At 42.0% G+C, this 8725-nt stretch overlaps 1 protein-coding gene across 4 annotated transcripts in view; it reads right to left on the bottom strand.

The window, feature by feature from the left end:
- HDHD2 (haloacid dehalogenase like hydrolase domain containing 2) overlaps positions 1-4590 on the bottom strand; it is a 45562-nt gene extending 40972 nt beyond the window's left edge. For 2 of the 4 annotated variants that reach the window (XM_003784718.3, XM_003784719.3), the window contains exon 1: positions 4501-4590. The gene's annotated coding sequence lies outside the window, so the exon portion shown is untranslated. Of the gene's footprint in view, positions 1-3652; positions 3746-4500 lie in introns of those variants that run through there. The other 2 variants (XM_023510206.1, XM_023510205.1) reach the window with 2 other exon arrangements.
- Positions 4591-8725: the final 4135 nt, after the last annotated feature.

The raw sequence follows: 8725 nt of genomic DNA, 5'->3' as shown, positions 1-8725 counted from the left end.
CAGCCACATACACCTAAGGTGGCGGGTTCGAATCCAGCCCAGGCCCGCCAAACAACAATGATGGCTGCAACCAAAAAATAGCCGGGCATTGTGGCGGGCACCTGTGGTCCGAGCTACTTGGGAAGCTGAGGCAGGAGATCCGCTTAAGCCCAGGAGTTGGAAGCTGGAGGTTGCTGTGAGCTGTGATGCCATGGTACCCGGGGGACAGCTTGACGCTCTGTCTCAAAAAAAAAAGAAAAACATCCAGAAAATATAAACTATAATTATTAAGAAAATGAAAAATAACTCAATAGGAAAAATGCAAAAGATCTCAACGTATCCTTTATAAAAGTGCAAATATTAACAGCAAAAAAACAAAGATGCTCAAACTCACTGGTAATCAGGGAAATACAAATTTAAAACACAATGAGATCACAGCACCAACTAACACACTGGCAAAATTTTAGTCTCAATATACTAAATTTGCCAACAGGAATCTCCATATACCACTACTGAGAGAATAAACCTGTGCAAGCACTTTTAAAATCAGTTCAGCATCACCATACTCTATGACCCAGTAATTCCACAACTAGGTTTTTGTGCCCTTGATAAGTTCCTTGACATACCATGAGGCATGAACAAAAACGTCCACAGCAGCACTGTTTGCTTAACAGCCAGACAATGAAAACAGCACAAATGTCTAACAATGGAATATATAATTAAATTATGGTTATTTTCACACAAAAAATACAAAAGGCAGTGAAAATGAATGAATTACATTCACATACATCATCTTACATAACTCTCAGAAATCCACTACTGGAGGGAAGAAGCAAGTCCCAAAGAATACATACACTATGGCTTCACACTCTAGCATTCAACAGACATGCACACATAAGTGACAAAACCATAAAGAGAAGCAAGGCAATCGAAAGATCACCACGAAAGTCAGGATACTGGTTACTCCTATCACAAAGGGAGCCTCTAAGGCAGTGGTTCTCAACTTTCCTAACCCTGCAATGTATTTTCATTGTTACAAAGGGGTCGTGGCCCACAGGTTGAAGACCTCTGCTCTAAGGTCTGGTGATGCTCTATTCTTTACCTAGAAGATATTATTAAAAACTTATATACAGCATACATTGCACATACTCTTGTGGATTACATATTTCACAACAAATATCAGTCTTGCTAAATTTCAGTCATTTTTCTTATATGCAATATAGTTTTAAAAAACTAAGTCTACACAATTACTATACAACTCATCGTAAAAACCCCCAAGCCTGAGGCACTTGTATTTCAAGTAAATCCTTGATTCTGTTTGTCATTTATAATGCAACGGCTGGTAGAAAAAAAAAAAGTGCAAAAGTTAAAAAAAAAAAAAAAACATTAAGAGCTCTGGTTAATCAAGGTTCAACTGCAAAATCCTCCCTTTTGGCTCGGCGCCTGTGGCTCAAGCGGCTAAGGCTCCAGCCACATACACCTAAGGTGGCGGGTTTGAATCCCCAGCCCGGGCCCGCCAAACAACAATGATGTCTGCACCCAAAAAATGGCCGGGCGTTGTGGCGGGCGCCTGTAGTCCCAGCTACTTGGGAGGCTGAGGCAGGAGACTCGCTTGAGCCCAGGAGTTGGAGGTTGCTATGAGCGTGATGCCATGGCACTCTACCCAGGGGGACAGCTTGAGGCTCTGTCTCAAAAAAAAAAAAAAAAAAAAAAAAAAATCCTCCCTTTTGTAACAGTCCTCATATTGTTCTATTTCTGATCTTTACTGTGACTTTGACATGAAGGATTACATCAACAATAGCATCAACTATTACCTGCCTAAGAGGAGAAACAACTTGTTAGTTAAAAGCCTTGACTGTTCCTAGGGACTCTATTTGGATGAGTAATACTTCAAGAATTATTTAATTTAAAATACACCAAGTGCACCACAAAAGGATGGACAAATGTACATAAAGCATTTTCTTTTTATACATAGAGGAACCTAAAATTGTTTCTCTCAAAACCCAGCTTCTTGAGAGACATCTATATTCAATTAAAAATGTTACTTCTGAAAGTGATTAACAAAATATAAACAAGACTGGAAAAAAACAAAAGAAAGAACTGTACTTCTTGGGGGAAAAAACCCAACCTGGCCAACTAGAGCCAGGGAACTGTCATATTAAATACCGATAATTTTAATCCTTACTAAAGCATGCACATAGACTTAACGTTACCAAAACATTAAAAAAGCCTATGTTCTTTGCTTTTGTTAGTTCCAGAGAACATACCTTTTAACCTCTAACATCACATATTTCAAAGTGATTGACCGAGGCCTAAAAGAAAAATGAGATGCCCATTCACACCTCAAAATATAGTTATTCTTCAGTTATTCCCACTAACTTGTCCACTTCTGCCATGATCTCTCTTCTCGTCTGAACCTTTGTAATCCTTGTTACCTGAACTGCAAGTGGTATTTGATAAAATAAGATTGTAAAATACTAATATCATCTCAAAACAACTATAAAGGCTCCAAAGTAACCCATGATTTTGTTTCTCTTGTGTCCACATCCCACCATCTCCCATAATCTGAGCAAGTTACATGGGATGTCCGTTAGAAGAGCCATAAAACAACTGGTACATAGTCAATGTAAAGAAGAACAGCAAATTCCCTCTCTCATCCCAAAAGGAACTCTTCTAGATACTTCAGAGGACATCCATCCTTGAATATCCCACCAGCATCTCAATTCAACAAGTCCTTTCACCCTGAAAGTTGTTCTTTGTCCCACGATCCTTATGAGTGATTGGCAGCATTATCAATCCAGATGCCAAATCATATCAGTTCCACCTCCTTTACAGTCTTGAATCCACTCACTTACCTTCATCACTACTAAAACTACCTTAGTTTTGAAATCATCATCTCTTATGACTATTCCAACAACTTCTTAAATGTCCTCTCTGCTTTATATTGCCTATTTCCAGCCCCAAACCCATTCGCTGAAATGCAATAGTGCAGTGTGGTTAAGTGCAAGAACAAAGGAGTTCTACATGCCTGGGAAGAATCCTTACTCACTAGCGATGTGAACTTGGGAAATTTTCTTAGCCTCTTAACCTGTTTTTTTTTCATTGCTAAAGTAGTAGCAATAGTAACACTCACCTCTAATGAGGGAAAGGATTAAAGATATTAACACAAGTAAGTATCATTAACAGTGCTGTACTCACAGAAAGGCTTGGCTATGTATTGGTTGGGGGGGGGGGCAAATTTGGGGAGGAAAGACGGACCAGTACATGAGGGATGTGTCAAGGACCAAAAAATCACAAGATACATATGATGCAAAGTCCTAAAATATTAATATAACTTGAGGATTTAAGAAAGTGTATCAAAATAAAGATACATTGTGGAATACAATTCAAAACATGCAATAAATACTTAAGATAAAACAAGATATTTCAATACAAAATTTCTATTGGGAGATTGAGCCTCTTCAGGAGAATATGCCTACTAACCTCCCTTGGGGTGTACAAATTCTCCTTCCAAAGAATTTCCAGACTTTTCTGGAACCACTGCCTTCACTCAGTAAATGATATTATTCAGTTACTTCCCAGTTAAAATTCTTCCAGTGGCTCCCCACTGCTCTATGAAGTCTGAACAATGAACACAGCTAGAGAAGAGTTCTGGTTTACTTCCCGAACTGACCTGTGTCTACTGGCACCCAAGTTCCATGGCATTGTAGTCAACCAAGTGTCCTGTACTTAATTTCCCTCACTATGGGATTTTTGTCTGAAACCACTTCTGCTCTCTGTATTCTAACACTCACTCTCACCCCCTACACCCTCCTGTCCCCAGATCCACACCTGTCCTCAATCTCTGTTAAGCATGATTTCCTCTGGCGTGCCTTCCCTGAGGCAATGTGCTCCCATTAGACGTATCACTGCCCTGGTGATCTGCCCGCATCTGTTCTACTAAACTCTAGAGCTTTGCGAATGAAAGGTGGGTGTTGCCTTTTCCACTGTGTTGCTTAGGCGTTCAAGAAAGGCTCTGAATTAACTAAACTCATGATCCAAGTCTCGAAAGCAGAAAGGATGCAAGAACAAAATCTGCACCCACTCAACTTCGATCCTTCCACCTCTTGGGTGGGAAGTAGCTTCACGAATGGTCAGTGCACTGTTCGAGACCAAGTTCTACAGTCTGACAAACGCCGAACTAACCAGAAGAGACGCTAGCTTCGAAATACAGTCCAGGGGCACGCTTCCAGAAATGACTAATACGCCGGACTCACCACCCGCCCACGGGAAACCCAGGACAGGACATCGCTTAAGCGGCTGCCTAGCGGAGCCTAGGGGGCCTGTTCTGCGCACGCGCAGTGGCGCCTAGGCCGAGGGGCGGGCTGTCCTCACGGAGCAAGCGCGTGGGTTTGCCCGTGCCACCGCGGGAAGGCTGGTGCAGGGACGCCGCCCGTATTGCCGCGAGCCCCGTTATAAAGATGGCAACCAGCCTGGCCCCAGTTCTGCTTTTTCCTGTTCCGCCCTAGAGCGGTTTCTCACCCCCGTTCCGCACGCCGTCCTCAGGAAAGTCAAAAAGCCTCACCGGTCCCCGCAGCCGGCCTAGAGCGCCCTACAGCTGCCAGAAGGACGCCGGAAATGGCCCTGGACCGCACCGGAAGCCCCGCCTTTTCCGGTGCTACCATTGCCCGGGGTCCTCTGCCGGCTTAGGGTTGGGACACCCACTATCCAGTCAGATCCTGGTCCTGCACTGCCACTGAGGAGAAACTGAAACTCTCCCGCAAGGGCTCTGCCTGCTGGGCCCAGGCTTACGAGGAAGAACTAAAATCCCTACCTTTGTCCATTCCACATATCGTTGTTGAACCGAGATTTCTTTTCCGCCACTTGCCTTCCTCCACCTCTTCTTGTTCGTCCTCGGTGGGCAGCTCAGAATCACACTTTCCTTGAAATTTCTGAATCTCGGAAGTCATTTCCTCCGTAGCTACTTGACTAAAGAACTGCTTTTCTTCCTTTGCCCACTACCTTAGCGGCTACAACTCTCTTTTCGTTCATCAGCTATTACAAAACTTCACGCTGTGGTTCCGACCCCTTTCCCTGTGGTAGAGGTACTGCAAGCCTTGCCTGACTGTTCTAGGGGACCTATAACTTGGTTCAGTACAACCACCTCTCCCACCCCCACCCTTTCACATACGTTAGGGGCCTGTACTTGTTTCCTCTTGATCTAGGTATATTATTTGGACTTAAACTGAATGCAGAGATGGCCACCCTTATGTACTGACTTAGAAAATGACTAAAGAAACAACTTGAAGGAGGAGTCTGATTTAATAGGATACACATTCTGGTTACACGGATGGAATTCGTTAATAAAATTGCTGTTCTGCCCTTGACTGACGACCCACATTCTATAGGAACACTATCCACCACCCCCTTGGCCCAGTGCTGCAGTCAACCATGGTGTGAGCTGTAATCCTTTCTGGCCTTTGGACTGGGGCCTTTTGCTTTTTCTCCCCACTTGGGTCTCAAGTTCTTTCTGTCTTATTTATCTTTGCTAAGAATAAGATTGTTTTTGTTTTGCTTTGTTTTTATGCGACAAGCTCACATTGAAGGAAAAGGTACTTGATTCTAGTTTTCCTTTCTGAACCAGTTGAGTCTTTGACCAGATTAAAACATCACCAAAAGATTTTAAGCAAGTGAGTAATATAAGACATACATTTTTTTCTGAATACTTTCTCAGAAAAGTATTAGAGTATGGAGAGTAGACGGGAAAGGTGCCAGAATGGATGAATCTAGAACAGACTACTACAGGGGTACAGGAGAGATGTTTTAACTATGTCTGAAACAAAGCAGAGGACAAATGCAAGAGATTTTTAGGAGGTAAGAGTTTGAAATTGGTGACAGATTAGTTTGGGGGTGAGGGAGAGAAAAGCATCAAGATAATTAGTGGGACATGGCACAGTGGCTCATGCCATTGCTTTGGGAGGCCAAGGCTGGAGGATCCCTTAAGGCCAGAAGTCTGAGACCAGCCTGAACAATCCTTTGGTACCATCTTTACGAAAACTAAAAGAAGTAGCTGAGTGTGATGGTACATGCCTGTAGTCCTAGCTACTTGGAAGGCTGAGGCAGGAGGATGACTTGAGCCCAGGATTTTGAGGTTGCAATGAGCTATGATCATGCCACTGTACTCAAGCCTGGGAGATGGCACAAGACTATCTCAAAAGAAGAAAAAGATAACTAAATTCCAGGTTTGGACAATTGGGTAGTGTACCTGATGGTATCATTCACTATTATGTAGAATAATGAAAACAGGACTAAAGAATGGCTTTCTCCTCACCAAGAAGACTCATCAGATGATTATACTGGCCCCAAGGCAAAATGAATACAGAAGGACTGGGACCTCAAAAGGGAGGGGCTAAATTTGAAAAAAAAACATGGGGCAAAAAAAAAACCCAAAGGAGGAGTGAAAACCTAACACTAACGGTGGGGTTCCAGAACTTATCTTGATTATTAATTCCCATGGGCATTACCCATTATGTTTTTACAATATCTGACCTCCAATCCAGTGAGGGATCATGGAAAATTTTAGCAAAAAGGAATTCCTTTTTCATTAGTACCAAAATCTTTTTTTTTTTTTTTTTTTTTTGAGACAGAGCCTCAAGCTGTCCCCCTGGGCAGAGTGCCGTGGCATTACAGCTCACAGCAACCTCCAACTCCTGGGCTCAGGCGAGTCTCCTGCCTCCGCCTCCCAAGTAGCTGGGACCACAAGCGCCCGCCACAACGCCCGGCTATTTTTTGGTTGCAGCCATCATTGTTGTTTGGCGGGTCCGGGCTGGGGATTCGAACCCGCCACCTTAGGTGTACGTGGTTGGCGCCTTAGCCGGTTGAGCTATAGGCGCGGAGCCAGTACCAAAATCTTATGTTGTGAATAATATATCAATGAGAAAGTGATTTACTTAACCAAAAACATTTTATTTCAGGAGAGCATCTCTTTGGTTGTGATACATCTAGAATCAAAGGTTAGTGATTTGAAAAAATGTATGTAAATCATCTGGACCAGATTTGAGTTCTGAAACAGTTATTGACCAATTTTAAAGATAAGCCAGCCAAAACCTACTGAGATCTTAGGAAGTTTATTTGCCTTAAGTGACATGATAAAGGTTTTGTTTGGTAAATAATATCCTGCCTCCTATTTTGTACCATTCAGATACATTGCTTCCTCTCCATTTCATGAGTATAAACACAAGTAACCTTATATACCTGCACAGCACAATCAGATCGCCCTTTCTTACTGTACATAAAGCAGGTTTTTTTTTTTTTTTTTTGAGACAGAGTCTCACTTTGATGCCCTTGATAGAGTGTAGTGGCACCATAGCTCACTGCAACCTCAAACCCTTGGGCTGGAGAGATTCTCTTGCCTTAGCCTCCCAAGTAGCTGGGATTATAGGCACAACATCCAGCTATTTTTAGAGATGGGGGTCTCAATCTTGCTTAGGCTGGTCATGAACTCCTGACCTCAAGCAATCCACCCGCCTTGGCATCCCAGAGTGCTAGGATTTACAGGCGTGAGCCACTGTACCTGGCCCCATAAAGCAGGGATTTTACAACATAATTTTTAGTCATGGTTTTGAAAAGTTAGCATTTTGTGGAAATACCTGAGAAGCTTGACGAGCGTGGGGTAGAGGCTGAACAGTGAGCCTTTGGGTCCCACTCCTGCTTCAATTAAAAATAAATACATAAATGGACCTACATTTATCTGTTTTAGATAGTATTACAATTCTATGTTAGAATTCCTTTGACAATCTGGTTCTGTTGTTAATCAATGTTTGAAAACTAATGAACTTGATTAAGGATTAGGGTACAAATTTGGCTCTTATAGACTAGAGCCAAGACCCTTCACAGAGTTGAGAGGCATACAGAGGTAGGACCAGAATACGTAAGAACCATAAACATCATGAACAGTTGAGTCCAGAATGATCACAAATTTTTAACGTGGAGAATGAATAAAGGGGAGGACGTGGGCAGGCAATCAGACTCTAAAATAAGATACTGTTATTACTGAATCAAAACTGCTCTGGGAAACGAGGGGTAACCTATAAAAGCTTACGGACCTCTTTTCAGCCATATTAAGACTGGAATTGTGTTAGTGGCCTCCAGGTCTGAAATATTTTGATGTTCATTCCTTCACTTTGCTACAGAATACTTTGAGCCTGCCCTTCTGTAACTGCTCCCCAGAGTGTGGACTTTAGACAGTATTCCAAAATTAAATTAACATGAAGGAGTGCTGTAATACCTTACATGAAAAAAGACCTCAGACTAGGTCTTTTCTTTCTTTTTAAAATGTCATATGGCTTATACATATAAAAACATGCTACTGCCCTCAATTAACAGCTTCTTCTGAATCTGTAAAGTGGCTCAAACTTGAACTACTCCATCAACTCTGAGGCCAAAAAACCCACATCGCCTTTAAGTGCCAAAATATATTAGTTACCCACATGAGCTAAGTAATCATTAAATCTATACTCAGCAATTTTATAGCAAAGAACATATATGAGAGATGTTACACACCAAATGTAGATTAAGGCAGTAAACATTAACAGGTTTATACTAAGGTACACAAGTGCTTGACTTGGAAATCCAATTTTATTTACAAATAAACAAAGATGCCATTCAACCCCTTTAAAATATTATAACTGAAAATTTCCACAAAATCCATTTACATAGTTTCAACCTTTCTGCATAAAACTGTATTATGGGATGGGAAAGTATCTTA

Source organism: Otolemur garnettii, unplaced genomic scaffold, assembly GCF_000181295.1.
Source record: "Otolemur garnettii isolate 467f Iridium unplaced genomic scaffold, OtoGar3 scaffold00012, whole genome shotgun sequence".
NCBI classification, from domain to species: domain Eukaryota; kingdom Metazoa; phylum Chordata; class Mammalia; order Primates; family Galagidae; genus Otolemur; species Otolemur garnettii.
Note: the sequence above shows the minus strand (reverse complement) of the source record. Positions and strands in the feature narration are given on the sequence as shown.